The following is a 13,754-nucleotide window of genomic DNA, read 5'->3' as shown; positions in this document are numbered from 1 at the left end:
TAGAAAGCCTAGCTTGGAGGTGGGAGGTGGAAATATACCAGCCAATGTATCTAAATCATTCATATTCAAAACACCACCTCATCAATTCAGCTCCAAGAGAAAAAAAATACAGGATGCTGTATATGAAATGCAGCTGTATGCAAAAGAAACAATTCAAAACTCTCTACTCTGGGTGTGGTCATAAGAGTTTAACCTGTAGTGAGCCAGAATTCATCCAGATTTTCAGCATCAGGAGCAGTGATACAGGAGCCATATAAATAGTATTAAAAGGGTAAAATAATCACAGGTAATTGCAGCGAACCACAGTTGTTTTCAGTGCATAGCTATTGGTATATTTTATGTATATATTACAATTTGGAGAGCAACAAAACAACAATTGGAATACAACTGATCTGCCTTCAGTGTGGCTGATCTCTGAGGACAGGCAACAGATGATTAAGTCCAAAAAGTCCATCGCTTCACATTTGGATTAATCTGGTTTTTATTCCCCTCCCATAGTAGAAGAAAGGGGACATTGCAAATGCTGGTGCTGCCACCAGCCTGGCTGAGCCATGCCCACTTTCTGCCTTTAGTGCAAGGAGATGGACATCTTTCTAATCAGTTTCAAAAGATCTCTGTGGTGCCTTATTTAGATCTCACTGGCACAATTTTCCCCAGCAAACAAAACAATTTCTGATCACATGGAATACTGCACCCATTCAGAAATCAAAGTAGCTGCTCTCTGCTTCAATGAAAGTGCATTTATTCCACTCTTCTGCCCCCTGCAAGGTGGAACTAATGACACAAAATTAAGAAGAAATTAAGAAGATTAAATGCCAAAAAATTTTCATGGCTGGGCTAGCAGTGTGTCTGATCCTGTCCAGTAGTAAGTGTACGGAGAGGAGCAATAGCAGTAATTACCAGGGTAGCAGTTCTCAACACAGAGATGGTTTATTTGGCATGAGGGAGTGCATGAAAGGGTCCAGAATGAGTGAAATCAGAAGTGTAAAGAGGAAATTAATCGATCGCTGATTTTTGCACCCCCTCCTCACAGGAGACAACTGAAAAAGAAAGTAAATAATAGAAAACGAATTGAAAGGAAGTTCTCTTTGCATAGTGTGTCAGAAACAATTCACAATGTAGCGGTTGGACTGTCAGCACACACACAAAATAATCAGAGGCATATTTGTAAATGACTGGATCATTTTGCAGGCTTGTAACATTTGCTGTTATGCATGCAAAGGGAGTGCCAGGAAGAAAATCAGAGCTGAATTTGTCCAGGCAGTAAGCTGATTGCATGCAGGTATCACCCACATTCTCCTTTGCTGGACCACGTGTTGAGTAGGCAAGGTCCATCAGTCCTGGCAGACCTTGGGTGATATTGTCCCCTGCAAGAGGAGATTGCCATCATCAGCAGGTCAAGAAATGGCCTGTTTCAGCCTTAATTAAGTAGAAGAGTGACTTTTTGATAGGAGCTCCTACCAAAGAGGACCACGAGTGCATCCAGCCCTGGTGCCTTTCCCTGGACTGGAACTTGTCTGTTGGATACTTACATACAAAAATAGGGCACACGTCTTCATGGCAGCTCTGGCCAGCAGTATTGGAGGGTTGGTATTGTCCATGGTGTGTAACCTCTGAAACCACCCTAAAACCTAGTTTCATTGACTGTGGGATGACAGGGGTAAAATTAGTCAGACCTGATGAGGAAGTCACTAGAGATATGTGTTTATCTTCCTGGTTTTATGGTGTCTGTGTTTGAAATACCTCAGCTCTCAGAGCATGCCTACTGTCAGACCCTATTGACAACACCCTTAATCACCAGTTTCTCTGTATTTCTGTGCTTCACTCTCTCTCTGGTATTTTTAATATATCTTGCTTCTGCTTTCAACTCATCCACAAAGCTGTCAATTTTCTGAAATGCTTCTCTATCTCCCTCCTTCTCTATGCATGCCTACATTTCTGATGATATCTGAATAACTCAAATGAAAGGCAGAGCATTCTATTTTAAAGATGGGAATATTCAGTATTGCCAGCCCACTTTGGTGCATTTGAAGTGGTTAAAAAAGTTGGTGTATTTGTATCTATGTGCAGTGCTGTAATGAGGTCTCGTGGACAGTAAAAAAAAACACCACTCATACCTCTGAGGAGCCACTGACAACCTCGACTGAAACCTTATTTTAAGCTGGGCTCCTGGACTTTTTGTTCTTCTATGAAATTCAATTTATTTTCTTTTCACTGTATTTGCCCTGATTTTTTTTTTTAACACACCTACCATCACCCTCCTTGTCTTTGTCTTTTCCATGCTGCCAAAAATACATGCCTGATATTTGGAGGAAGCTGATTTATAGATGAATTATAGCAGATTAGATGAATAATAGATGAATTCTAGCAGATTGACACCTTTATTTTGTCAGAGCCTTTGCTGAAAAGATGTTTCAGGTTTATCTCCAACCTGCAGGAAAGCTAAATATCTCTCAAAGGCAGAAGGACAATCAATGGGGTAAAATCTGTATTCTTCAAAGAATCCTTTTTTCCTCTCTGAGTCTGGGCACAGTGGGAGTCTTCTGTTTTTGTTTGTTTGCTTATTAGTTTGTTTTGTTTTGTTGCTCTGGTTTGTTTTGTTTAATTTCATTTCCTTTCTTTTGCTTTCTTTTGACTCGAGAGGGAGAAACTACTGTTTGGTATCCCCTTCAGAAGGCCTGAGCCAAACCCTCAGGAGTCAGTTTGCTCCCTGTTCCTGGTGGTCCCTGTTTCAGCCTTCCATCAGACCATGCTGCAGTGAGCAGAGCCCTCATGACCTAGAAGAAACTTTCTTGTTTGTCACTTACTGCACAGGAAATCAATTTGAGTGCTCCAGATCATCTGAAACCACACCTCTTTTCAATCTTTGCAGCCCAGAATTCAGCCCAATGTCTGGTTTACTGTTTATTCCTCTGCTCATTGGAGAACTCTACATGGGGAAAAACAAACAAACAAACAAACAACAACAACAACAACAAAAACACAACTCAATTTTAAACAGTTTATTATTATTTCTTATTCTGTCCCTTGGAATAGGCTGTTTGCTTGGGCAGTGTGGCTAGAGCTGTTATTATACTGTGATATTTCTAAAGATAGATTATGATATTTTAATGTATATATATATATATGTATATTTGTTTTATTTATTTTTGTGTGTGTATGTGGAGAATATAGGCTGAGCATAGACTGAATGCTAGAGAAAAAAAAGATTGTTTTCTGAAGCTGTTTAGCTGCATAATTTGGGAATGTAGGGCTGGATCCTGAAGGTGCTGACATAGGTTTAAACTATGTACCACTGTTTGGGATAAATGGTCCATAAAGAGAGAACAAATGGACGATCAATAGGCAGAGTTACTTCTAAAGTCATCTCCCCAGCATCATTTGCTCTTTAAAGAACTGAACAATGGTGTCAAGGGACGGAAGGTGCCTTTTCATGGAAACTTCCTACATCACTGGCAAACACCAGTGAATATGTTTTCTTCCCAGATTTAATGAACTCTTTAAAATCTGTCAGAAAACTACAGAAATATTTTAAAGCATATATCCTCAGGCACACCTGTGGATACACATCTTAATTATTTAATGCCAATGTGTTAAAAAGCCTGGCACTGAATTAGATTTTTATTAACTTACAATAAGAAAAGGTGCACATCCATGATTCTTCCTTCCCTCTCTCAGATTTTGGATTTTATGCTTGCAAATTGATTTATTTGCCCTAATGATCTCCATTTCCCTGAAAACTCCTGAGTTTCTTCTCTCCCCACAATAACCATATTTTCATGCAGCATTCACATCTTTTACACAGAATTTTTACCTGAATTCAGCTGCAGTGATTACAACTGAAATATTTTAAGTAGAGGGACCAACAAGGGTTAATTCAGATATATAAATTATTTAACCTTCCTAATCAATGAACCAAGAAGAGCAATGGAGCCTGTAAGGAGAAGCGATAGTCTTTAGACTTAGTCTTTGGAGTTAGTGGTCAGTATTTGTTTGTTAGCTTCTATTCACTTGCTCAAAAATCAGAAAGAGATTGTGTGTAAATGTTAATATTTTGAAATATGCAGAATAAGCTAAACTCTAAAGTAAACATTGTATTCCTGGTAAAGTGAGAATAATTTTAGCAAATATTGTTTGTTTGTATATGTACTTGTTTATTTGTAGTACCATAAGAAAATTAAAAAAAAAAAAAAAAAAAAAAAAAAAAAAAAGATTAGCTAAAGCTCTATTGTACTTCTCTGTGCTGTAAAAATGTAAAAATGTGGACTCCAACAACGTTATAAAAAGTGGAGACAGTGCTATTGACATATTTCAGTTTTCTGAGTAAGAAGTCATATAAAGAGATAAAATCAGGCAGTGGCAAAAATTGTTAATTATGTCATATTAATGCGTATGCACTTATTTAGCGCATGTCCCATTATGCTCTGCACATCTGCAATGATACAAAGATATAAAAATTTACACATAGTTTTTGGATGTAATGTAGTACAACTATACTGCAAATCCAAGAAATAAAAACATTTGGGAAAAAAAAATATATTTCAGAAAATATGAGTACATTATGCCACAGACATATAAGACCATGTATTTTTGCCTTAGAAATCAAATATTTTTCAGGGTGCTCTAGGTGAATAAATAGTAGAAATCTGAACACTCAGGAATTCAGTCCTACATCCTAGGAACATATTCACTATTTATTTGCTGAGCTGTGCACTGTGGACCAAGACCCAAACTTAATATGCATGTCACACCTGGACAAAGTCCTCCTTCCCCTAAAATTCATTTTTGCTGCATCAGGTATCCTGTATTAAAGTATTAGGACATACAGAGCAATACGTATTGTCACTGCCTTCTGTTAAGAAGTCATCTCTCATTTTTGAAGACATTACCAACCTGCACTAAATAAACTTTGGGTCCTGGCAAAACCAGGAAATGATTCATGAAATCCTAAACTAAAATAATTATAGTGCTTAGCATTGGTGCAGCTCCTCCCTGTCCTTTTACCAGGACCCACTGCTTGGACAAGGTACCTGGGACAGACTCATGAGAGGTATTTTCTTATGTTGATAACTCCCAAAGGGACGAAAAGCCATGGGCAACATATGATGGCAGTCGAGATCAGCCCTTCTCCACCCTTTTTCATAGGAAAATGGGCATGAGAGGGCAATGGTTCCCTGTTCTGCAGCACAACCACAGGTGCAATGAGGAGTTTAGTGATGAAGACTGCAGTGAAGTAGAGCTCTAACCATCACGATCACCGGGGAAAGAGATTGCAGGTGCTGAAAAAGGTGGCCCAGTATTTTTCAGAAAACAGCAGCCAGGCAAAGAATGGAAAAACAATTTTGCTAAGTTGACGTTTTTCTTTTGGATTGGTTCAGATGCACCCTGGCAGTTCTCTGTTTGACTACCTGGTAAAACCAAAACTGACTCTATTGGTATTTATAAATGCTCCTTGAAAATTGCATTTGAAAGATTTGAAAGACTCCAGAATTTTCCTACTCATCATCCCCCCAACCAGAAAAACAAAACAAAAGCAATAATATAAAATCCCAAAAGAAAACAGAATAGATGAATTAAAAGTATCTGTAATTTTTAGTTTGAACTTTTCTGCCTTTTTCTACAGCAGAAAACATACTTATTCCACAAACATAAAAACTCAGAGCTATTAGACTTTTCTTTCTGTACCATCATACCAATACAAATTTAAACTTAAACTAAGTGGTTGAATTTAAAGAAAAAGAAATTGTACTGATGTGATCCACCTTGCAGTTATGGATATGCTAACAACTCATTCATTATGTAAAAACGCTTCCTGCCATTACATCTATTTTTCTATTGTTGATAATCTGCCAGCACTTTTGTTCTGAATCTTGATTATCATTGGTTTACAGCAAATCATCTTCAAAAGCAGCAAGATTTTTGATGTTGCTGTGAGAGAATAGAGAGGAATTTGTGGAAGATTAAACGGATACAAATACATTTAGGGACACATTCTAATATGGGTAAATGTTTGGGAAAAAAAAATGTTTGCTGCATTTTGGTGACGAGTTGTTTTTTTGTTTCTTTTTGTAATAAATAAAAGTAAAATAGACTCAAGCTGAACACAGTATAAGTCTGTTGTTTATACTGAGTACATCCAAATTAACTATCTGTAGGATATATTTACATGTATATACATAGTCACATGGGAAAATATAAAATATTCCAAGCTTGCTTTTCTTTTTCTTTTCCTCAGGGTAAGTGAGGAATACTGCCACTACTGCCAGTGGCGTTACACTGGTGTAAAGTTGGGGTGAGAGAGGAGAATCAGCATCCTAATTTATTGCTTCATGTTGGGCTATAACTTTTGCCTTGCCCAGAGAAGACATTACAGCACTTCCTCACATTTCCTCCTGGACAAAGATGTTATGCCTGTGTTCCTCCATTTTTCAGATGAGGCTTCAGGCAGCATCTTCCTTCCTTTTGCTGTTCCAGCATGGATGTTATCTGCTCTTTGGACGTGACAGGCCTGAAGTCCTTCCCAAATATGCAATCCCCACATTGCCTCTAGAAATTCAGGTAAGAAACCATGACAGCAGTCACAAGTGAAGAACTAATCAGGATGTTAACAAGCTTCTTTCTTCTCATTATGAAAAAAGCCAGGCACTTAGGGAGGGCTTGGAACAGAATAAGGTGCTACGTCCCATAACTAATACTATACTAATATATTATTATACATTAATAATGTATTTACTAATATAGATGTCTTTTACACAATCTATATGATAAGCCATCTACTTCTAGCTTATTCTTTTACAACTACTATCCTAGAACACCTTCACTACAACAAAGATAGCTAGTGTTTATTATAGCTGTAAACATTTAATCATTGGTGATGAACGGCGCAGTATTAAATCCTGCAAGATTTAATTTAATATACTTGATATAAGATATAAATTTTAAATTAGCTTTAATAATCTTGACTAAAAGTTAACATCTCTTGAGTAGGGGCATCTAATCATGATGCAAACTTTCTTTTCTCTTATTTTTACATGTTAAGTTTGTATTCCTTATTTCCTGTTTCCCCTTCCTGTTTCACATTCAAAACACAGAAACTCAAGGGAAAAAAAGGTAAAACAGAAACTGACAAACAGTTCAAATAAAATAAATAAATAAATAAATAAAAACATGCTCCTGGCAGGCCCTCTGCTAAGAATCCTAAAATTAGTCCTCTAATGCCATTTAATAAGCCACAGAAATATTTGTTTGAAGAAATAACATTTACCCAAATAAGGAAACTAAGAACCAAACCATCCCAGGCATATTGCTTTTCTCTCCATTCCCCCAGGGTTTTGGCTGGTGCCAGGTTCTCAGGATTTAACCAGCAGTTGAATCACATTCTGTATTCAGTATCCTCTCATTGGCGGTGACTACATGGTAGAAAACACATCAGCCTCCCATGTTCTGCACCACATTACTCCAGGTTACCTGAAATCATTATAATGTGCAGTTTTAGTAATGCTGCATTGTTAAAACCCAGGCATTTCAAATTTAGAGGTGGAAATGTCAGTCTGAAACCACAGACAACTGAGTACTTCCCACTGTCGCTTACGAAATGCACAGGGTGTAGTCTCTGAAACGTTTTAATGGGCAGATGCTCTGATTACGCATATTATTTAATACAACTTTTACAAAAACTGTTATTGTCTATCACGCTTCTCTTTTCTTCTCTCTTTCTCAGTTTGTCCACCTCGTGTTCACACACATCACATTCCACTTGGGATATCGACCTCCCCAAGGGCTAGCATGCCTCTGAGCCTCTGGGTCAGACCTACTCATAGGTTCTGGTCCAGAGCAGCTTTTAGACACTGTGGTTTTATCTCCTACCCAATGGTTCATTACAACAGACAGGCAAAAGCCGAGAACCGAGCAAAGAATAAGGAGAACAATGCTAATTATCTCCAATAATTTAATTACATAAACTAGCTTTGACTCTTTATATCCTGTTTCCCAGCTGCTGAACCCTTAATTAACCCTTTCCTCACCTTTTCTTAGTTTATGAAAAGGTTTCCCTTCCTCCAACCTTCGTCTTTGAGTGACATTACTGACAGATAAGAAGAACCAAGCTAGCAATACCAACAACATATTTACTGTCTAATTCTTCCCTTTCCAGATTGCATTCATGTTTAAGAAGCGGCAAGCAGAGAGGTCGCCCCGTGAATAGGAGGGTGCAGTGCTCCAGCGCCATGCTCCTTATTTACATGATTCTAATGCTTATGCAAGTTACAGACAAATACAGCTGCTGCCACCTTCCCTGGGAAACTCAGGCACTGGTCACGGCCACAGACCAGTCAAGCTGGTAACACATTTTTCATGGAAGTGTGAAGCGCTAAGAGCTGGTGAGGTGGAGCAGGTGACCTGTGCAATTTGTTGTGAGATGATAGCTGACATTTTCAAAAAAACAAATACCCTACATCGAGCCCAGATTCTTTAGTGGCTTGCCAGCTATAGGAATATTTGCTGGTGATGACAATGCCGCAGAGCCAATCAAGCCGCTGTGCTACACAGCCCTCCGCGTGAGGAGCTGGGTGTTGAAAATAACCCTCATGCATTATTCATTAAGAGTTGATGTTTATGCAAATTGCAGAGGCATGTGCTTGCTTGGCCATCCTGGGTTAACAACAACAACAACAACAAAATACACATATAGCTTCTCCCTAAGCAAACCAGCAAGCTTTGGGTGTTCCACGCAATCTATATAATCAGTGATAATTCTCCTTCATTAAATGCATCAAAAAATTCCAGTTCTTACCTGGTTAGCTTTGCAGGGCCCTCAGATTTGCTGGATGAAATAGCCGACTGTGTGGGCAACCAATAAATCTGAACTGAAAAGCTGATTAAGGGCACTTGCTTAATGCAAAGCCACTCACTGAATATTCATATGATGTCTGTGTTTATGCAAATTAAAGCAAAGAAAGCCCAAAGGGATTGGTTGCCATAGCCCGCAAACACTATGTATGGCAGTAAAACAGGGAATAGTGACAAATAAATCTTGAAAATCATAGGTAGGAAGGAGAGAGAGGAGTAGAGGATATTAAAATTCTTACATGACTGACAATTTTAAAGAGTTTTATCTAATCATATCATTTTTAGGCTAATCAAGTATTTTTCTGCAATGTACTAATCTGTAATTATCATTTTATAAGACAATACCACTAGAGTTTGTCAGCTTTATTTTTTCTGCTTCTTTATAAGCAAAATCTTTAGCATATCAAATAGGTGAAAAAAATAATTACAACAACAATTATAGTGTCATGCTTTAGGAACAAACCCCATTGGTTTGTTTACACTTTATTAAGTTTTTCATCTGAGGTTGTCTTCTCAAGCAAAAGGATAGAAAAATGCAGAGTGTGCCAGTGGGAGTCTGCGAGAAATGAACTTAGGTCTTGGTATCTTAATTTTGTAGCATAGCTGCTTCATTCCAGAAGCAGCCTGGTATGTGATATGGTTAATATTTTTATAAATGAAGCCTCATCTCAATCTGAATTTAGTAATATTTATAAAAGAATGTTTATAAAAGGTATAAAAGGCAAGGAAGCAGCGCTGGGTGTGCGGGGAGTCTACTCTCCACCAACATGCACACATGAGTGTCAAACCTTCTAAACATACAGAACATTGCTTTTACATGTACATATTATACCCGAGTACACCTATACATATGTACAATCAGAAAAGGTAACAAACAATCCTTTAATCTCCATGACTTAACAGTCTCCATTTTCCATTTATTTTCTTGATTACAAACAAATCTCCATTTTCCATTCCTTTTGAACAACATGTCTTGCTTTAAGTTGTCAAGCAACTCGGCCTTCGGGCCTTATGTATCCCGTTCTTAGACCAAAGAAAAGCATATCCATCTCCTTCTCAAGGTCAATAGGGCCTGGGTCAAAAGGCACGTCCAGGTCACAAGGGGGTATAAGAGCAAAAACCTTCGATGGCTGTAGCAGCAGAGGGGCTGATGGCGTAGCAGTCGGATCAGTAAACAAGCCCACAGCTCCCTCACTATCTGGCAAACCACACGTTTCTGACTTGGTCCCACATGGCTCTTTAAGGCCTCAGAGTTTGCTCGCCAGGTGCCAAGCAATCCCACTGCAACCTTGTTGTGTTTAGTTGCAGAGTCCCACACCTTGACATCAATTTGGTCCCATGTTTCAGGATCATAAACTGTCTGATTGTTAATAAGAAGAATAAGCTGTAAGGTTACCAGGACAGTCTTTGTTCCTAAGGACGTATGATTCCCCATAATGCGCAACTGCTGACCAGTGAGGGGCAGTTGTGTGCGCGGGTCTGCTTCTCTCAGCTTGAGCTTCTTCCCAGCTCCGGTGTGCCTATTTCCAGCGACTGTCTGTACGAGCTTCTCTGAGCAGTTTGCTGAGTTTGGTTGGACCTATCTTCATGAGGTAATCAATGTGTCTGCTCCTGTCCTGGTCTCCGTTCTGCTAGCCTGTTCCTTTCCATTCCTCTTTCCTGCTTCTTTATTGATGACATAACTTCATTATATCGTGTTGACTTTTTTTATCTTGAGGACAGGCTCCCCTCTTATACCCTTGTCCCCACAGCAGTTCTTTTCAAAACAACTTTTCATTGGTCAAACAACTTTGCATATAACAACAACAGCAAAAACCCAGAAACTTCCATGACTTAACGGCTGAAGAACAAGCAACCCTAAGACTGCATGGAGTCTCCTGAATCACCCTTCTTGGTTCCCTCTAAACTCTTTTACATTCCTGATGGCCTCATCGTTAAGAGTCTGATGTTATCACCAACCACAGGGCTTTCCAACCTCCATGGCCACACTCCCACATCTCCATCTTCTTTATTAATATCAACCATTATCTGGACATGAATTACCACTCCATATATAACAATATTATTGTTGAACTGTTATGTTGTTTGTTTTTTTCTCAGTCCAAAGCCATGTTGAAAAGACCAAGCTTCTTTACAATTAAAAACAAAACCAAAAAAAAAAAAAAAAAAAAAAGGGAAATTTACATAAAATGCTAAATCGGGTTCAGATATACCTATCCAAGTCCTTAGTATGCTATCAGCAAAACTGAAAATGTTTTTTCACATACAGATATTGCAAAATCAGAATGATATAACGTATCAGCATTGCTATTTCCCTGATAAGCAAGAATATATAAAAATAAAAATCTTCTATTTTCTTAATCAATATATTTTAGACTTTTCAATTTACTAATTTATTTTTCAACAATAAATTATACTTTCAGAGAGATTTCTGTTTGTACATAACTATTTATTAATAGCGCCATTGCTATTCAAGGTTCAAACAGGATCAGATAAAACTGCCTCATATAGAGATATTTGAATTATGGATCAGCAGATTCAATTGGCTCTTAAGTTTGCTGTGGTGTCCTCTGGTATCTATTGTCTGCTTTTTGCAGATAACTGCAGCTGAAAACAACCACAACCACCAAACCCAACAGAAACAGCTTCTCCGTGGGTATCCATGAACAATGGTCACTGGTTTATAGGAACCTAATGGGATCCCCTTCCTGGCAAGACAAGCTGAGATAAAATTGTATTCTCAGAAAGTGGAGCGAAGGTCCTGCTGAAAGTAATCAACATCTGTGCCCGGTTCTATCAAACATTGCTGATTTGAAGAATTACTGTATTTAGCTATTCTTGGAAAGCCTCCATATCTTACAACACCAACATTGCCACAGGTAGCCAGAAAAAAAAAGGAAAATGCAGAGTGCTCACCTATTTACCAGAAGCTGTGGGCTCAACCTAACATAAATAGAAGATATATACTGGGGGACAAAGACAGTTGGTTACAAGGACTGAAAAAAAGACAGAGTCTGAGAAGAAGAAGCCAAGAGAAGAGTCAGTCCTGCATTCACTCTTGTGAGTGAATTACTGGGGTCTCAGGAGCAGCTGAGTAAAAAATATCCAGCAGATGGAGATCAGTCAGTTGGTGAATATAGATGTGTATTAAAGCAAAAAGAATGGGGAAGGCTGTGACGCAGTGCTCTCCTCTGCATTGCCCCCAGGAAAATAAACAAACAAACAAACAAACAAATAAATAATAAGTATATAACCATATAGTTATGTTTAAATACATATATGCATATATTTGCCACAGTTCACCTGGAATATGCATAGGTTCATATTGGAACTATTGCTGTTAGAAGTATTAAGCCACTGTTCTTCAAACTTCAGATGTCTTGAGAGAGACTGTGCATTCATCTCCTGCAATGAGTGTATCTGCCTTTGGATTTTCTGAGGAAAATCTGACTACTAAATAACCTCCACAATTTGCATCTGCCTGATGTAAACTTCACTTGTCAGACTTCCTACCCTGAGTCCCCACATTCATTTAAATACTCAGCTGAGAGATTTGCAAGAAGACGAAATAAACTCCAGCTATTGAGATCAATGACTCACTAAACGATCTTTTGTTCTGCTCAGATGTCAATATTCCTTGGTAGCAAATGAGGACACCAAACTCTCAGAAGTCATGCCTTTTGAATCAGTCCTGCTCCTAAGAGAGGTGATGACATCTTGCCTGTATATACTAAATCGGGAAGTTGAAAACTTGTTGAGGATGCAACTTGTGAAATCTTTCACACCTCCCCAAATGAGAAATGAGTCTAATACAAAGTAGTAAAATATCCCCAAGAAGTACAGGAAGGGCTTTTCTATAAAACTAACCTTGTTTTCCTAATTTCAAGCTAGGCATGCACTACTGAGTGTGGGAGAATTTCACATTGTTCCATGGTTTTGGAAAGATCCTGAAGATCTGATAGGACAAAAATATTTCCAAGATTTTCCATTTCTTCTTAAGAAAAAAATGTCTGAAAAAAAAAATAAATAAATAAAATCTTGTCCTCAGAGAAGAAATGTATTCCCAAGCTGGACACAGTGCCAACTGTGACACGGTAAATATTCAGCCACTAACTGAGCTGGGTGTGCATATGAACATTGATGCAATGATTTGGCATGCAAGAATGTTATTCATAAGGTATGCAAGCGTGCAAGCAAGCAGGCTTATTTAGGAGGCAGAAACGAATATGAGGCAGAATACGAAGAAATTGTGAGGGGCTTTAATGAGCTTTATTTACTTCACTAGGACCAGACATTGCTCCTGGGAGAAAGTAGGTTCCTGCTGGATTCTGTGGGATGGGGTTGGTTGGGTGAAGAAGACAGCTGTTTTCAGCCTTCCTTCCCTACACTTTCATGCATTTGTTTCTAACACTCGACACAGTATGATTCAGAGTGTGCTAGGGTACTTTTTTTTTTTTTTTTTTTTTTTTTTTTTTTTTTTTTTAGGGAATTTAAATTTAAATGCAAATAGAAGCTAACAAAGTCCTACCTTTTCAACTCCAGCTTTACCAAAGATGTGTGTGTATGACCCGATTTTGTGGAGTGATATTTCTGCAGTGTACTCCTGTCAATCCTCACCTTTCAGCACACTAAACCAATAAAGTAAATTATTTTAAAGAATAAAGAAATAGCAAAAATCTGATCCATAAATTGACTTCTTTGTTCTGCCAATTGACTAAATGACACTTAAGTCATCTTTAAGTGCATGAAAAAAAAAAAAAAAAAAAGCATTTCTATTGTGAAGCTGATGAACAATTAGGCAATTGTAAAGCATGGAACAGCAAGGTAGAAAATGCATAGTAATAATTCCATTTTTTCTTATCCTGTTATTATTATTTATTTATTTATTTATTTATTTATTTATTTAT

At 38.0% G+C, this 13,754-nt stretch overlaps 1 long non-coding RNA gene across 1 annotated transcript; it reads right to left on the bottom strand.

Annotated features, from left to right (window-relative positions):
• Window positions 1–608: 608 nt before the first annotated feature.
• Window positions 609–8,911, bottom strand: LOC311426587. The gene is made up of 3 exons (XR_014686885.1): window positions 8,792–8,911; window positions 2,808–2,929; window positions 609–1,367 (listed from the first exon to the last, which is right to left on the bottom strand). It is a non-coding gene; the product is annotated as an uncharacterized lncRNA (long non-coding RNA).
• Window positions 8,912–13,754: the final 4,843 nt, after the last annotated feature.

This window comes from Aythya ferina (assembly GCF_964211825.1).
Source record: "Aythya ferina genome assembly, chromosome: Z".
Taxonomy (NCBI): domain Eukaryota; kingdom Metazoa; phylum Chordata; class Aves; order Anseriformes; family Anatidae; genus Aythya; species Aythya ferina.
The sequence above is the reverse complement of the archived record's forward strand: the minus strand, read 5'-3'. Positions and strand labels throughout refer to the sequence as shown.